Below are 18,572 nucleotides of genomic sequence, written 5' to 3' on the forward strand. Positions count from 1 at the left end.
TCATGGATACTGGGTAAAAGAATCCTTCAACTTGCTGAACAGCAGCAAAATTATTCTTGACTTGTAACCGTAGGCCTCTACTGCAGTTCTGCTGAAGGTAACATGCATTGGACCTGCTCTTACCTCCTGTTGTCCTCTCCTTCCCACTCCACCTCAGCACAAGATTTGATGCAAAGAAGGTTCAGAGGAGGACAATGAGGTGGTGTGGTTTTGTTTAGTGAGGGGGGGTGCTAAGGTGGTAGCTTCTGTAGGAATGCAGATGCTTAAGGGCACTGCTCCAAGTGTGGGTAGCAGCATGGAAAAAATGCAAAGGTGTTTATTTGAAAATATATCAAATGGACAGGGTAGGCTGATCTAATGGATGAAGTCCAATTGCCCTCTCAGCTGTGAACAGAAGAATTTGGAAGTGGTGATGGGTGGTATGTATCAGATGGTGTATCAGATAAAGATAGAAAAAATATTACATAATGATATAATACCACATTTAAAATAATATGACCAGGCTTTTCACTGAGTTGTGTTTAGGAGGAAGAGAAGGTCCTATCTAGTTCCACTGAACTCTACCGCCAGTCCCTTAGTAGGGTAACAAGTAACTTCATATTCATTTAACAAATATCCCCATTGGAAGTGCAGGATAGCCAAATCCAAAAATTAAAAATTTTGAGTCAGACCTCCAAAAACCCATGAGATCGGTTGGTATGTGTGTGCATATGTGCTTTTATGTATGATAATATGAATTTATGTGTATGTGCTTCAAATGTTGTATTGGCTTATTTTGGTGTGCCTTTTAATTTTGAATATCCCAGTGTAGCTCCAAAGTGTTGGTCTGATGGGGTTATCAGCTGTTTTGGTCTGCCTGATGTTGTGAGACTTCCAAAGTTGTAATTAACTCTGTGCCTCTCCCGGCCTGCAGATCATTGCAACAGAATTGACATCTGCCTGTCCTCAGTCCTGGTGCCCATTCTGAGAAGACTGAAGCTTCTCTTGTTATGGACAAATGATGTAGTTCCCACATCAGTTCCATCTCTAGATCCATAATTTCTTATGTTTCTCTCTCCGAGAATAATTAATTTTTCTGTTTCAACATCGCCGGTTTTAGTTTCATCATTGCTCTTCCTTCAGACTCTGGGTTTCTCCAATTCCTTGAAAAACCTTAAAGAAGCTCCAACTTCTCCATAAAGCCCAGTGTTAGAGAGGGCAGGAGAAAGGACTTTTTTCCTCAACAAGAAGCAGATAAAGGTTGGAGGAGAACCTTAAACTGCTGAGCTGCTTCTGCTGTCTTGTACAGTCTCCCCTCCAGTGAGAAAAGTGTCATCCTCTGGGAGCTTGGTGTGGAGAGGACAACTACACTAACCCTGTGAATCAGACCTGCTTCTCTGGTTGACTTGTCATAAAGAAATTCCCTTCTGCCCCTCCAGTCAGCATAGAAATTTTTGCTAGGTTTTGAGCTTTTCTTCTAATTGCTAGATTAGTTTATCTCTACCTGAGCTTGCATGGGAATAATTGTAGAGTTGCGGAGTTTTGGTGCTTTTACACGGTACGAGGTCTGCTTGCTCAATGTGGGCTCTGTGTTAATGCCCAGTAAAACTTCTCAGTTACACAGAGAATGGTAGAGCTTTCAAAAAGGAGATGCAGCTCAGAAGGAGCTTAAGATCTATCTATGAAGCATTTTGTTGACGGTGACACTTTTGGGTGTACTAACTACAGCAACCAAACCCCCGTGTTAGAGAGAATAGCCGAAAAACGGCAGTCAGTCTTGATCACTGCATTTTTCTGTGTGTAAGAAAAACAGTTATCACTGCAAGAACAGAATAATTTCCTTTTCTGGTAAACAAAACAGTCATAAGCAGAAGAAAAATCATTAGGTGGCCCAACAAGTAATGTTAGACTTGTACACATAATGTACTTCAGATGTACACCGCAGGGATATAATGTGGTATATTTAAGCAGCAAGCATTGTCACAAGACTGCCCACAGTAAAGAGCTTCAAGGATTCAAGAGATGCAGTAATATGAAATTGGATGAATAGCTCAGTGGTTACACATATGGAATAAAAAGTGATTGTAAGTGGAGCTATTTCAATTTAGGTAAAGAATTAAATGGGGTCCCCAGGGATCAATACTTGAATTTGTACTGTTTCTAATCTATAAAAATGCCCTAGGTGAAAAACCCAACTGCAAACCCATACAATTTTCTGGTGAAATAAACATGGGAGAAGGTGGAGTACAGAACAGTCAATGAGCAAATGTAACTTTGAACTAGGTCAGCATATAGCAAACAGAATCTGCTAAAGAATATATAGCCAAGCAGATGGGATCTCAGAACTGGGTAAATCTGACAGGAATAGAACTGTGCTTGGTTAGAAAAAATTTAGAACGGAACATAAATGAATTGTGGTAGAAGGCAAGAAGGATCCAGTCATGTAGGTAGGCTGAAATAGTGGAGACTCTGGCTCTGAAACGTATAGTGGCAGAAAGTAATATTTCATCTCCAGCAAAGGAAAGCAGAAAAACTTGCAAACTCCAGTCACTTTTGGAAAAAGCAATTCCAAATTAATTTAAACATGAAACCTGATCCAGCTTACTCTACACCCTGGAGAAAGCTAGGGAAGTTTCACATGAGTGCTGGCAAAATCTACTGCTGACCAATTTAGAAAGCCTTCAGTGATCTGTCCTGAAAACTTGAGCCAGGATCAGCCATATTCCACAGTGCTTTCCAGCAGACCCTAGCAGGAGAACTTGAAAGAAACAAAAGGAAGTGTCCGAATTTTTATTGCAACATTCAGAAGTATTACATAAATAAGTTTTCCCTATGGATTATTCGCCTTACTCCAGTTTGCTTATGTGCTTTGCTAAGTTAATGCTTTTCCTATTTGTTATTTTTGTTATATGTTATTTATATTTCTGTCATTTTGCTTTGTCTTAGTTGTAGCTCTGCCAAAAATTGCCTATAGTTTCCAGTTATACTCTTATGTTTTCTTCCTCAGTTTAGAAGATAATCTAAATAAACCTAAGTTTCTTTTATATGACCAAACTTCTGTGTTTTCAGATATAACTGAATATTGACTGGAATTCACATATGAAGATGAAAGAATGTTTTTTTTTTTGTTTTTGTACATGGATATGAGCTTTTTTTCATACAGTACTTATGACAACCTCTCATGTCATACATGAATAATGTTTGAAATAAACTATATTCCTTCCCTTCTACCACTATTTCTTTCCTGTTTTTAAAACAATGAACAGTGTGTGTACTCCCTCCATTATCTGTTTCTCTCTTGTCTGCCCAGAACAGTGTCTCTTGGGCTCCTCTTTTGGCTTCTGTCATAAGGTGAGAGTAACATTTCTACAGGTGATGGAATTAGCTCTATTTTGTTTTCTGAGGTGAAATTTGAAGATTGATTCAAACTATTCTTTAATCATTTTGGCCTATCTGCTTGATGAGACTGAATGTAGGATGAGTTTTTAACACGATAACAATTACTTCTTTTTCACTGGTGTTATTGCAGTTTCTCACCCATGAGCTTAGTGCTTAGTTCCCCCCGTAGAGGGAACAGTCTTTCCTGTAAGTTGCATTTTTCACGCATTTACGTTCTATTACCTGTTCCTAACTGCTCCCTGGTGCATGGGCTGGGCTGATGTACAAGGAAGTCCTGCTTGATTAATATTCACCTGTGTTGGAGCAAGCTAGCAGAGGGGATGTGTTTTCCTGGTCAGCAGCCCATGTTGCTGGAGCTTGCAAACTCCTGTAAAGTGATAAAATCAATTCCATTTATTTAATTTAATTTCTTGCCTCTCTCTGTTGTTGCAGCTTACATTAGTTGTCATAATGGGTACGAACTTTGAGACTCCTCTCTGACCTTTTTCATTACATCTTTCTTCTATTGTTTATCCTTAATCGTGACTTCAGTGTCATAGAGTTGCTTACCTTTCATAATCCTATAATCTTCATTATGTATTTGACAGCTACAGTTGTGTTGTAAATTCTAATTGCATAGTCCAGGGTTAATTCTGCGTTTTCCAGTGGACATTCAGTTTTTCTTCCAGATCTCAATTACAATCTTATCTCATATCTGTCCTAGTTAGACTTGCAAAATTGGCTTAGATTGATCACAACCCCCTCTGTAATTTCACATTCTTCTGTGCCCTGATTAAAAGCACATACTTCATGTGTTTCATTTTTACAAGGAATGCAGCGCTCCTCGAATTTCTGGTACAGTTTCATAGTTAGACTTCTATGTCTAAGATAGCTGAAATCTATTAAACATTTGTGCTCTGAATCAGCCAGTGCTATGTGAAAAATCAGACCACCTCCTATGTATCTTCTGGGTTTTTTTGGCTCCTATTCTTTGCAAGTACATCTGAAGTGCTATGTGAACTTCTTTATGCTTCTCCTTTTTGTAGATGTTTACAGCTTTCACTGTGCTTTTAGTTGCTTCATTTTTCCACTGTGCGTAATTTAAAAAAAAAACAAACAAAAAAGTAATTATGCATCAGTTGCTATCCTGAAATCAGAGTCAAGTTTCTGGGCGTAGTGCAGAGTGTCGCAGCAGTCTGAGCAGATCTAACTGCACGGAGTTGCCACCTCCAGAGAAGTCTTTGTCCTTATCCCTGGTGCTGGGCAGTACAGTCCTGCAGCCACCCTGCTGTATTACCAGCGTACAGCTACGCAGTCAGCCAGACCTGCTTGCCAGTCTGAGTGAAAGATGACTAAGAAATTTACATTTTCCTGTTAGATAAGTGAGATTGTCTGTGTGAACAGGCAGACAGATGTGGTGGCAACATGCATCTTGGGAAGAACAGGGGGGATACGAAAGCATCTTTCTGCACTGGTTTGCAGTTAAATCAGTTGAGGCTAACCTTGAAATTGCGCGTACAGACCCTCATCATCCAGTGTTTCAGTTACAGCTGCTTCTGTGTTACACAGCATGGGGCTGTAGGTACAACATACTTCCCCACTGCCTCTCGTGGCATCATCACCTCTTCACAGAGTTATCTGGACTCTTACAAGCCTAAGCACGGTTAACACTGGCAAATACCTAAGAAGCTTTAGTTTTCTTGGTTTTGAGCTTTTTTTTTTTCTGGGTTTTTTTTTTTTTAAAAAAAAAAAGAACTCTGGACAGTATTTTTGTACTGGTACTTAGTCAAGTAGAAAAATGGCCTTCACGCTGAGAGTAGGGCAAATTACATGTATTACCTCTTATCTTGGAGATATTTATTGGATAGGGCATGTTTAGAACTAAAAGACTTACAGAAAAACAAAATCATTCCCTTTCTTGTCCCTGATCCTTATAGCACGTCTGAAGATATATATGATCCTATACTGAGGTGATGTTTTCCAGGGTACAGACAAATAAATGAAAAAAATGACCTCTTTTCTTCTAGCATTCACATTTCTACTGAAACATTGCTGAATTTATTCATGTGATGCATAGATACTGAATACACTTCCAAATTTTAAAAAACAACTTTTTACTATTCTTTTCATGACATTAAATGCAAGTTATACAAAAAAAAAAAAAAAACAACAGCAAACCTGGTGTGTTTAGATGGGCATTTGAACTGAAGCAAGGAAAAGCAAAACAAATAATGAAAAATGTTTTTGTTCTGAACCAGTTTTAAAATTTACTATGAAATATGCCCCTTTCAAGGTTCTGAGTCCTTTTCTCCTTCATCTTAAACAGCAGGTTTCTGAACTTTGTTGATACCCAGAGCATGGTGGAAGGAGCTGGGATCTGCAGTCACAGTTGCAGCTGGGGGAAGCAGAATTTCTCATGAGGCTCCTTTGAACACAGCACCCCATCTGCTTCATAATGTTGCAGCCTATTTCGAGAACCACATGTGAGACACAGCTGGCTGGAGGTCTGAGTGGTATTATCTGGCATAGAGGGCTCCTGGAGCTGGAGAGAGGAGCCTCTGTGTTGAACTGTGAATGCAGAAGTTGCCAGCATCACAGCAGGGGATGAGACAGGATTTGGAGAAGTCCTCCTGCACAGAAACTTAACAGGTGACATTCAAAGGGGGTTTCTAACCAGGAAATAAGTGGGATTCTAGAACAGCCTCCCAGTAGAACTGGTGGAACAAGAAACCTAACTGGTTTCAACATCAAGTTTTATAAATTTGTGAAAGTTATTATATACTCTTACTATACAGAAGCAGAGAACAGGACACAGTGATTGAAGATGTTCCTGCTTGGTTTAAATTCTAAAGCAAACCAGAAAGGCATTTTCTCAATTGAAACATACAGGTGGAATGGGGAGAAGGAAAGAAGCTCAACCCTGGAAACCTTCAGCACATCTGAATAGACTTCCTCATAGAAACCTTAACTGAAGTTCAACTCTGGAACATAAAAATGCTTATTCTGCATTGATGGTTTCAGTACTGATGCATACATCAACAGCTGCTACAGAATGCTCGTATCCTGTCATCTTGAATCTATCACGTCTGCCTAGGACCTAGAAACACAATCTGCAAACTACCGGATTACCAGGCCACTTTTTATTTACCAGCAACCTATGCTGCTGTAATGTAAATGGTACACCAGTCTGGCCATTACAAATTTGAGGGGAGCATGAAATAAGCTGAACTGTATATAGAAGAAGAAACTACATGGTGAACAGTCAGTTTTCATGTTTAATTAAAAAGCTTCTGATTTATTTTTATTTCACTGCACTAGAATTACATTAAAAAATCAGGCAATTCAGACAGAATTGATATTTTATTGGTGCGGGTTTTAGGCCCTGACTATTAAATCTGGCTTCTCTCCTGTAAACAAGCAGAGAATTTCCTATATGGGTTTTTGCCCTCTGGTGAGAAAATCTACAAGTAATCTTTAAGTATTTACAAAAAGGAGTGAAAGGGAGGAAAGGAAACTCAATAGATACAGTTTGACCATGCTGAATTTAGAATTTGATAAGAAATAGATCAAATGCTCATCCTAAATTAAATGGATAGTGGAAATATTCTGAAATATGCATATTAAAACTTAAGTGATTTTAAACCAGCTTTAAACATAATTTCAATTTGGCCAAATATAGTTTAAGCTTTCTTTTAAAAAATACTGCTTTACCATGAGCATCTCTCACAACAATCCTTTATATTAAATGCAGAAAGCTTCTAAAATGCTCTGATAGCAAGACTGTGAAGTGCAAGTTTACATGCAGTGTTGAAGATATTCATTAAAATTGTAATTAGACTCACGATTAAATTCAGCTGCAGTAGAAACTTTGTGTGCAAGTGTTGCTACAGGAAGAAACCTCCAGTCTGAAAATTAGTTCAGCAGTCTGAGCTATTTTAATTATGCACAGTTGATTATCATTGGAGAAAGAAACCTTTATTACCACACCAGAATGCTGATTTCTTCCACTCCCCAGCACACTGCCTATTTTTCTGGGCTACAGCGTGGTATGTTTTGATAGCCTAACAATGTTCTGTGTAAATAATAGGAAAGTTAATCTGAGTAAGTTCAGGATCTTACTATTAACAATTTATTAAATGACCAATCATATGGTCATTTAATGTAGCACCTATCTTGCTTCTCGCGTTACAGCAGTAGCTTCTAGTTGCATACAGAAACTTGGACTTGTAGTGAGATGTTTTTAATCTGCAGAATTTTGCAAAGCTGCATTCCAAGGCAACATCTTGTTTCCATTTTCGCAAACCCAAAGCTAGTGACAGAGATGCTGATGGATGGCTCTAACTGTCTGAAATGTCACAAATATACCTAAATTTGGCAAATGTGAGTATAGCAGAAGGAAATGTCCCTCCCTGTATTCATGTCTAATTTGATTATCGACAGAGTCCTCTGTCTTAGCAGCAGATTTTATACATCATTTGAGAAGAGCTTGATTTTCCAAAATGGAACTTGACTTTATTTCAAGTGAAAAAGCAGAGGGTTAAGCACATACTCTCCTTGCCAACCTCCTCACACACATGTCCTAGTATGGTGTGGAGGTGATGAGGAGCTGTGTAAAGATTTTTGGGCAGGCTGATCCCACTGCAGCACTCTGCCTTGCTGCCTGGGAGACTTGCTTAGACTGCAGTGGCCGGAGAGGCAATGTAGTTGTTGTGCTGGTCTAAAGGGTTCTTCTGTCCATCCCCTGATTTTAATCCATTGTCCTGGAATCTAATTTCCAAGCTTCAGACACAGATTAGTCATTGCTGTTTTGTTTTCAGGCATGTGAGTTTTAACAGTACCTTTGGGATTCCTTTATTTTTAGGGTTTTTTTTTTGCTTCATGGCTGCTGCTTTTCACAAGCATGTACCTTCCCCAAACGCGCCAGCTTTCTCTGAGCCGGTCCTTCTTTGGATGTGTATCTGTGATTTTGTGAGTCTTGAAGATGTCTAAATATTGAAACATAAGCCATGTAAAGTATGAACTATTCCTTTCATTTCTCATAAAGAAATGGAAATGTCAAAATAAATGGACAGATTTGGACAGATTTAGCCAAACATACAAACTTAAAGCCCAGCTATCTATTTAGGTACTCTGATATGATAAATTATATTTCCCCCCTATTCTCTGTATATTAGTGCTTAGAAATATGTATTTTTATTGAAAAATAAAACCTCTAAGGTGGAATTAAGGTAATATATCCAGGTGGGCTAGTTCATGTGAAAAGGCATGACCAGACGAAAGGAAGACCAGGCAATTCACAGAAAGGTGTGGTAAGATTGTTCTGTGGCATAATGCAAACCTGCAGTTCTTCATCCACTTGCTATTGTTACTGTTGCTAAAAATGGAGAAAATCCTCAGCTAAGACTTCAGACCAAATAGATCTCACACTGTTGTCACCTCTCACCCAACTATCATAAAAGCAAAATATACTACCCTTCTTTTTTTTTTTTTAAGAATGAGTGCCTTTTTGTGTCCGTGTGACAATATGTGGTTTTTTGGATGCACAAATTTAAGATTAATGCCTGATTTCTGTAGGTGTTGCTATACGGCTATTTTTTGTAATGATAATTGTTTTCAGTAGTGCACTGTAGTAGGTGCTTTCCACGTCTCGCTGACGGCCCTGGCCCATTGTTCATGATCTCGCGCGTTGCCCTGTTGGCGGGAGGAGAACAGACCTACAACCCTGATCTGAATGAATCCTGTGCTGCTGGCAAATGTATTTTGAAAGGATAAGGGAGTTCCTCGTACAGAGCCAGCCTGGGCGAATATCTGGGATTTTGAAGCCTGGATGGTGATGTGAATGGTTTTTGGCAATAGTTGAGTGGTGATTTTACGTGGTTTTTAATTGGTAATAGTCTTGCCAGGACACACTCTGGAGCAATCCTATCTCTGTGTTAACCAAGATTGGTTTCTTTGATAGTTTGTTTGTTTGTTTGTTTTTTTTTAACAGTAACAACCCTGTTACAGGTACCCAAGAGTAGTTTGTCCTCTCTGTCACTGGGAAGTCTCTGTTCATGTCCACTTGTGCTCCACAGGAAAGCAGAGGTTATGTGTCCTCTTGTTCATTTGGTCAAGTGTAAGCATCCAGTGTAGGCAAACATAGTTCTTAATCTTCGTTCGCAGTTTTTTGCAGGGTTTTTGTACCTGCTGGGTAGTTCTCAATGAAGTAAGACAGGCATAGGGCTGTCCAATGGATTTTCCTAAAATCCTCTAATGTCCCTTTACTGGGAGGAGATTTTAAAGGATAGGGGAAGGCTGGAGGAGGCAGTAGCAGTGCTCATCTCATTCTGGGCCTTGAAGTGTTTTAAGACTCTTGATCTGGCTGGAAATTGCATCTACAGACATCTTAGTAGTTCCTTTCTTGTGTTTTTCACCTGAGTAGGTTTAACTTTTATTTAGTACAAAGTATGTAGAACTGGTGGGTTTTTTTAAAATTGATTTGCAGAATATATTTTTCCTTAATTTATCTTACTTATCTTGCTGTTTGTCTTTGAGAACTCAGGGGTAATCACATATTTATGGTGCTTCTGCTGGTTGACAATTGTCATTGTCATATCTTTTTATTACAATGGAGGCTCTTAGTCGTATGTCATATCCTCAATGTGATTTTTTCAAATGCATAAGTTTTTTTCCTGTATGTTGGCAAATAAACAATGTTCTGTGTTTATAATAATGTATATATCTTTCTCCACTGAAATACTCAATGAAGCAAAAATATGAGTTTTAAGAAATATTAGTGTAACATGATAAATATGAACCGTACTGGGTTTGACAGTAACACAAGTGAAGAGATTCTTGAGTCTATCCCTTTGTCTTCTTAAACAGCTCTCTGCAGATCATGGTGGATGGATTGACATGAAAGTAATTTAAATAGCCATTTTTATTACTGATTTAAAGCCTGGAGCAGAAAAAACTTGTTTGAAGTAATAGACTTTTAGAGGCTTTTTTCCCCCAACACCTCTCTGCTGCTTTCTGAAAGAGGAGTTAGTTTGTATCAGCTGATGGCTGATGAATTTGTATTTTGAAAGTTGAAATTGCCATTTAGTGTTGATTTGCTACAAAATACTACCTTTACAATAAAAGAAACACTTGCTGATTACTCCTGTAGACATTGTTTAAGATCTTCATAACGAAAGAAGCATATATTCAGATTATTATCTGAAGTAGACTCAAGCACTGAATGTTGTACTCTTCCAGTGATTTCTATTTAGTATTCCAGAGATTTATATTTTGAACACCTTTTGGAGGCAACTGAAATTAAATTAATAGATATAAAATGGTACTGTGAATTTAAAAAATTTAAACATGTTGAATGTATAAATAAATAAGTTTATTGAAATACATTTCACGTAAAAAATACAATTATTTAATAAAATGAGTACTTTCTACGATGAAGGAAATATGTAATACCTTCTGGGGACTAGTTCTGCCAGGGTTTAGAAATAGCAGATTTCATTTACTAATGCCTGCTTCTAGCCCTAATCTTGGAGGGGGAAAATAAGTTTATATTTTTTCAGGCTGTATAGGTGATTGCTCTGTTTTTAATTATCTAATCACTGAGTTTGCTAGTTGAATAAGTAGAAGTGAAGAGAATATCCCCTCTCCCTGGTCATCAGAGGCCACTGCAATAAATTCTGATTGAAAAACAAACCGGTATTAAGGTTTTAATGAGACACTTTAACCCTGCTCTTAGGCCTTTCAAAAAGATTGTCATAACTTGAAATTTAATTTTAAATAGATTTATTTTTAAAATGAAAACATTATTTATTTTAAAAATATTTTTTTCACATAAACTGCTTAAACTTAACTTAATTACTTCAATTGGATATTAATTTGGTTTAATTTTTTTTTAGCTGACCTTATCTAGACAAGGACAGTTACTGGAGTTAATGGTGAATTAACATGAAGAGCAAATAGAAATATCATGTGAGAAACATTCCTACCCACCTCTTAACTCCAGCAGGGAAAAAATGAACCCAAATCAGTGCCATGGACATCTTTTTGTGTCAAGAGGATGTGGGGCATTTAACACACTAAAAAACTGAGTCCTTGGCTTTGAGCTTGTACATATAGTGGAGTAAGTCCATATAGCTTCTACAAATATAAGTGATGTATTTCTCACTCAAAGATCCTTTCAGCTCGGGTCCGTGATGATTAAGCGAAACTGTGGCTTGAACCATCTGTTGGCAGCAGTTCTGAATTGGCACACCGGGCAAAAATGCCCTGCAGCGAGGAAGTGGTGGTGGGTGATGGGGTTAAGTGGTAACAGGCTGAAAGATGCTTCCTCATCACATTTGTGAAGTACGATTTCTGGGCACAGTTGTGAAGTCAGTGTGAGAACTTTCAGTTAAATCACCAGGTTTTAAAAAAGCACATTGTAAAAATTCATTTTTCAGGTTGAGCATCTTTTTGTTGCTGAACAGAAAAGTCTTGAGTAGGTGTTACAGAAGGAGAAAAAAGGTATCTAGGATTAAGGCCTCACAGCTGTTTGACAGTATATATTAAAAGATCCCTTTGCCTTTTTAATTTTTGATTTTCCTTTCAAGTTTCTCTTGGTATCTCAGTGGAATTGGGGGAAAAATTATTAACACAATACTACGGCTTGCAATTGCAAGGGAACTGTATTTGTGCACTAGGCAGGTAGGCTAAAAATGGCTTAAGGGAGTAGAAAATATTTTTGGTATGTGTTTTAAGTGCTTGAGAGTGAAGTCGTCTGAAAAACATCACGGGAAATAATGAAGCAGCCGAACCTGCCTGAATATTTATTTTTCCTCAGTCATGTTTATATACTAGCTGGTCAATTTATTTATTTATTTTTAAACTACCTCATAACTGCATACCCAAAATAATCTCCTGGGTTGCTTCTCTTGTAGTTTTTCCCTTGTGGGCAGAATTTTACTTCTTTTCCTCACGTTATAAAGTGTGCTGTCTGCCACGAATCCTGTGTAATTTTGTTTTCCTAGACCGAGAGCTGACTTTGAGGTGCCGGTGTAGAAATTTAACTCTCTGCATACGGTATGACAGCACATAGATTACCTATAACATGTATTTCTGGTGTATGTTAAACTGCTAGTGTAAACAAGATAGTGGTGTAAATTTTATGTGTTAGCTAAGGAGAAGAAATACCAGAAGCAAACAATAACTTAGTGTCAGAACTTTAAAAATTTTTAAAAATCACCACCCACCCAGCCCCTGCCCTAATGTTAATGAGCATGAGCATCTGCAGATCACCAAGATTAAACTTAAGTGATGCTAGACATGATATTGCCTGTCTAATTCTTTTCAATTTAAGAGGAGGAGAAAGAGACTCTGTAAATGATGGCAGAAGAGAGTCTGATTCTCCAAACCAACATCTCCTAATATCTCATGAGACTCACATGCCAGTTCAGCTGTCTCATCTGACACTCCTTTTCTTTCCTTCAATTACCTACTACTATTATTTCATGTGCCAGTGTTGCTATCTTCACTGACAACCCTGCACTTACTACCTATTTTTGTTAGACACCTGTTGTCTCTCAAGTGTCCCAGAATACTTCATCCTCTACCTCAAGTCCTGATGGAAACTAGTCACCTAAATGAAAAAAGGTACCAAAGATGTGTGCCTTTCCAGTTCCTGCTAAGATTGTTCTCACTGAAAAAAAAAAAAAAAAAAATTAAACCAGCTGTCTGGAGCCAATACACTCCCACTAATGCTTATGGGAATGCTTAACTTGCTGCAAATATTATTTGACATTTCTTCACCTGTGTTGAAGGGGCAGTGACAACTTGACTGATAGATGGAAGGGCCTCATGGCTCTCTGGCTGTCATTGGTTCTTCTCTATTTACAGCCCGAATGCTTCTTTGTTACGCTCTGAGATGAACTCTCAGAGAAATCAGATGAAGCCATTACTGTAGATCTGTCAGTGTATCTTCATTGTTAGTGAATATTCTTTTTGTGTGTATGTATAAATGGAAGTATGTCACTGTGGAAAAAAGGTGATGTTAGAAAGGGAAATAACATTTACTGCTCAAGAATCCTGCGTGTAGGGCAAAATGTACCTTGTTCTTCTGAAGCTGTTTGCAAACAAAATCCATTCCTTTTTAAATTCAAATGTAGCAATCCAAGTCTTCTTCCTGTCAGGAACCTCCTCTGCACTTGCTTCTTTGCCAGCTCTCCAAATACACAGGTATCTTTTCTAAGAATTTAATGATTAATGTGCTTGCTGGATGGGTGACCAAAAGGATTGCTTCGGTGCTGAGCCAATGGTTTTGCAGTGGGCAAATTATTGTTGCAAGGCTGCCTCTGCACACTGGAAAGCCAAATTAATAGAAGCAAGTAAAACAGCACTTGTAGTATAATGTAATGAGCCTTTTGAAGTTTTACCATCCTCTTTCCCTATAATTCAGGTAGTTTCAGAAGACTGAAAAGAATAAACAGGTTTTGTTTGGCTACTTTTGTACTCATGGTGTCACAAAGCAGTTTTGGAAGAAGAAACGAAAAATAAGCAAGAAAGGACTGAGTTCTAACATTGTAATAGGAGATACAGTCAAAATCCTATGTTTACTGATTGATGTGATTGTGTGAGACAGCTCAACTTTCCACCTTTTCAAAAAACCCCAATTTTCTGAAGAATACACAGCAATATAAGACAGAAGAATATATGATGATGTAAGACTTTTTTAAAGCCTGAATTTCTCTAATTCCCATCCAGGTGACTGCTTAAAAAGAATTCGCTAGTGTGACTAGAAGCGTTGTTACCACATAGTCTATGACGTTTGTCAACTTGTGAAAAAGAGGATTTAATAGACTATTGCCATTTTAACCCCTTAAATGCACTGTTCCTTTCAAAACAACCTACACTTGCACAGATTCTCTGAATTTATGCAACTATGGGGAAAAAGAGAAAATGAAAACATAATTATGAGCTGTTTAAGGGGAAACAGTACACTGAACTGTGATACTGACACGGGAACTAGTAATGGAACCTTTCTGTCACCAAGATTTTATTAGCTTTGAAAATGTTCATTTACAAGTTCTGCAAACACAGAAATCAGACAGAGGAGTGAGACTCCTCAGAAGGAGGAGTTGTTTTATGTAGTCTAATTCCAGAAAGTAGCCTGACAGCCTCTGACATGACAAACATAATAAATATTCTCAATAAGTGGATTAATAGTGATGTTGGGCCATTGTAAACTGTATATAATTGTTGCAGTTGTGCTGAGGAGAAAGGTGCACTCCAAATTCTTTTTTTTTTTTTGTTTCATTTTGGGGATGTCACTGAACTATAATGCCTTGTAAAGGAAGAAGGAGTGAACTACAAGATTGTATGTGGCTAAAGTATTTGTTTTCACTGCCTGAGCTTGCAGCCTAAGTCCTTTCCAAAGTGCTTTTGAAGATGTTTTTCAGCATGCCAACAAAAAACATACCTCATTAGTAGTCACTAGATGAAGCTGTGCTTTCTAGTAAATGGGCTAGCTGGGCAAAAGCATTTCATGCCAGAGCCCATTTCAATAATCTTCAGTAGAACAGCACAGTGAAGGAGCATGACTAGGCCTAGAAATTTCTGTATTGCTGAAACATGAGAGAAACATTACAGACAATTGCTCTGTGCTCCACTGAACAGGATACAGTCTCACTTCAGCCGAATTCCAGACTGAAAGTTCCTAGTCTTTCTGCTGAGTAGGGCAAAGCTGTGTTGAACCATTCAGGATTTACATATTTTATTAATTCTTTATGTATCAATAGGAGTAGTGCTGACAGTTAGTGTGAAGTCTTCAAAATTTGAGATATGGGGGAGAATTATGTAGAATTCATGTATTTTATAAGCTTTATGGCAGAGCTGATAAGGAGTTTGTCTTGATGATTCTTTAATACAAGGGGAAAAATAATAATAATAAAGAAGAATGCAAATGCACAATTAATGGAGAGGGACTTAAATGATGATGTCATCATTTTTCTTAGCTATTGCAGCAAATCAAAGCTAAGGTAGCCTTCTGCTGAAGTCACTTGGGCTTTACTTCTGAATTCTCCTATAATACTCATAGACTTTGGTCAACAAGGGTGAATTGGGAGAAATTTGACATGTTCCTGGGCTTCAGCAGTCTTGGGTCATCACTCTAGCAGTGAACAAATGCTGAAAGGAGTGCATATGGTCCTCTTCTCTTTGCATATTATGGACAGTTCTCACGGAGAAGATGTGACCACATTAGGCCAAACTGTTGCCAACAGAATAAGAGCAATTTCAATACAGTTTGCTAGTAAATAGCTACAAAATGTGATGGAATGAGAGCCAGACCTGAACAGTTACCTATGTGTTATGACACCAGTTTTAGAACTGATCATTAATCTTGAAGAAACACTGTAGAAAATCCTTCATCAAAAGACCCTTTTTGTGCCAATTATGCCAGCAATGTCTCTGTCCTCATTTCTGAACAGACATGAGGCCCTGTGATTCAGCAACATTCTTGTATGACAGTAAATATTCAAATAGCCTCAAATGAGTTAATGATGTTTCCAGCAATATATGTACTCTTGTCCTTTGACTGATTCCTTGATGCCATATGTCTGTGCTCCTATAGTACCTTCTTCAACTATTCTCTGCCCTGCGTGGAGCAGGAACCTCTGGCTGATGTAGGCTGGTGCCTGGCCAGCCGTGCTGGGTTTGTTCTTTCCTTTAGGCTCCTCCTCACCCAGTGGTTACTCTCCTGAAGCCATCATTGCTTTTAAGCTGTGCAAAGTGTTTGGTGCACAGTCCTCACTGAAAATGTGGGCTAAGATTTTTTAAGACCCTTAGCAGGAAATGCCATTACAGTATTTAACTTCCTTCCTTTTTGCCCACCTAATGTTGGGCTGCTCTGGAAGTTATTCCTGCTAAAGTTAGGATCACCACTCTTGCCATTACAGCAGTTTTCTTGCATTGCCTTGCAAGAGCAGTGCTGCCTGGTGCAATGCTTTTCTTCACAAATCTCTTTGGCTGTCTTCACACAATTGCTTCTTCATCACAGCTTGCAAAGGGACCCTGAGGAAGTAATTCCTTCCCTGGGGAAATCTCTTCTAGGGCCACTCTGCCACTCTGTTCACCTTAAGTGTATATGGACCTCACTAGTAGAAAGAAATTTTCCCCTTGAAGATTTGTTGTTGTCCAAGATAAGATAAAAATTTCCACTCTTATAATCCCAGTGAAAAACAGGCAGGAACAATACTAGTTTAGGTTGTTGCCAGATGTCCTGTTTTTCAGCTTCATTGCCCAAAACCAAAAGTACAAGACTAGAGTAAACTGTAGCACTTAACTATCAGCATGTTGTTTAACTATTTAGGGAGGTTTCAGGGGCTGGCAGATAGTTTTGTTATAACTTACAAACTAGCCATGAAGGTGCATGGTATGAACATTTTAAAAATCAGACTAGAAACTCTTTGGGAGCTGATTTTAAATTATTCTATGAAGAGCTTGCTTTCCTAGGGTTGCTTAATTCATGATGTAAAATATTTCCAGGTATATAAATCTACCTAAGAAACAATTGAGAAGTGCTTTTAATTCCTTACTTTAAATATGTTAGGATATAAGGAAATATTTTGACCAGCAAGAACAAATCTCATCATGCCATTTAGATAAATGAAGACATTTTCTTATTTAAGTTGTTCTAGTTATATGAACTAAATATTTTGGGATCAGATAACAGTACAGAACACTTTTCTAAGTACCTTTGATATTGGTATGAATAATCCTGATTTGCTTTATCAAGAATATGAAGGAATGTCATAGAATCATAGCATCATGGAATGGTTTGGGTTGGAAGGGACCTTAAAGCTCATCAAGTTCCAAGCCCCCTGCCCTGAGTAGGGACACCTTCCACTAGACCAGGTTGCTCAAAGACCCATCCAACCTGCCTGGCAATCTGACAATGTCACACGTTGCTATCAGCATATATAACTTTCTGTAAAATAGCTGTAAGGTTTGCACTTACAGAATTGCCAGAATAAAACCTCTATTGTTGGTCAAATGTTCAAAATATTTTTGTATTTCCATGGCACTAATATCTTGTCCCCATAATGCATGCATTATTTCTAAAAGATTAGTAAACACACTGTAGTAGTAATTTAATTAATATTCATAGGAAATAATTGTCAAGGGAGTTTGTTGATCTTGCAATCTGAATGAAAGATAAAGTAGGTTTCTGATGGAATTTTTTAAATGCAAACTGCATGCTTCTTTTTTCTCCTCTTAAATTAAAGCAACCCTAAAACTAAATGAATAAAAAAAAAAAGCTGAGAAAGATTCTGTCATACTAATAGTGCTACCAGCTGTCTAGACGCATAAGTAATGTGAGGTGATGCTGTGATGGAGCATTTTCCATTCCTCTATTCCTCCTTGCAGTTAGACTCTTTCTTATTAAGGAAAATGTATATTCCCTGTTTAAGAATTTGCAGCTTGAAATAAAAAGGAGAATACATTTCAGGGAAGGAGGAAGATGCTGTCATTACCATTGTAACTACATTTTTTTGCATAATCTTTATGATAAATGAATGTGAAGCAACAAAAGCTAAGGAAGGTTTGTGCAGCATTGTGTTACTGTGTCTGTAAAACCTTTTTCTCTCTCTTTTCTTTCTCTCTAGAATGTTAAATAGAAGCCCTAGCTTGGGAATCGATAGTTCAATTAGATTATATGGTAGGTTTTTGGATGACTGTTAGCATAGCCAGGAGATTACTTTCCTTGGATATTGGGAGGAAGCTGCTCTGGAGTGGAAGGCTGTAACACCTTCAGCTAGCCTGCACTGGGACAAGACTGCAGGAAGAAACAGCCATAATCTTGTGGTTTTATATTATGCTTGCTGGATTCCCAGGGACTAAAACATAATTAGCTATCCTGCATCCAGAAGGAAACAGAAACCATTTGCAATACATATGAACAATGAAAGGAAATATTAGGCCCAGGTCCCAAAAAGTATGTACTTAACTTTAAGTATGCAAATTGTTGCTCTGGAGTCAACAACACTGTCTGAGTGCTTTAGAGTATTGGAACATGGGTGCCATAAAATGGCACTACATAGACATTATGGGATAGCTGACTAGAGGACTTCATTTCAAAAGTAAAAAAATTTATGTTCCATGTTGGGGTAAAATTCAAACTAAAGTTTGCTTTTTTAAATCTTTAATAAGCGTAGATGTATGTAAATAACCCTGTCTAACAGCATCCC

This window comes from Chlamydotis macqueenii, chromosome 4 (genome assembly GCF_036417535.1).
Source record: "Chlamydotis macqueenii isolate bChlMac1 chromosome 4, bChlMac1.mat, whole genome shotgun sequence".
In the NCBI taxonomy this organism is placed as follows: domain Eukaryota; kingdom Metazoa; phylum Chordata; class Aves; order Otidiformes; family Otididae; genus Chlamydotis; species Chlamydotis macqueenii.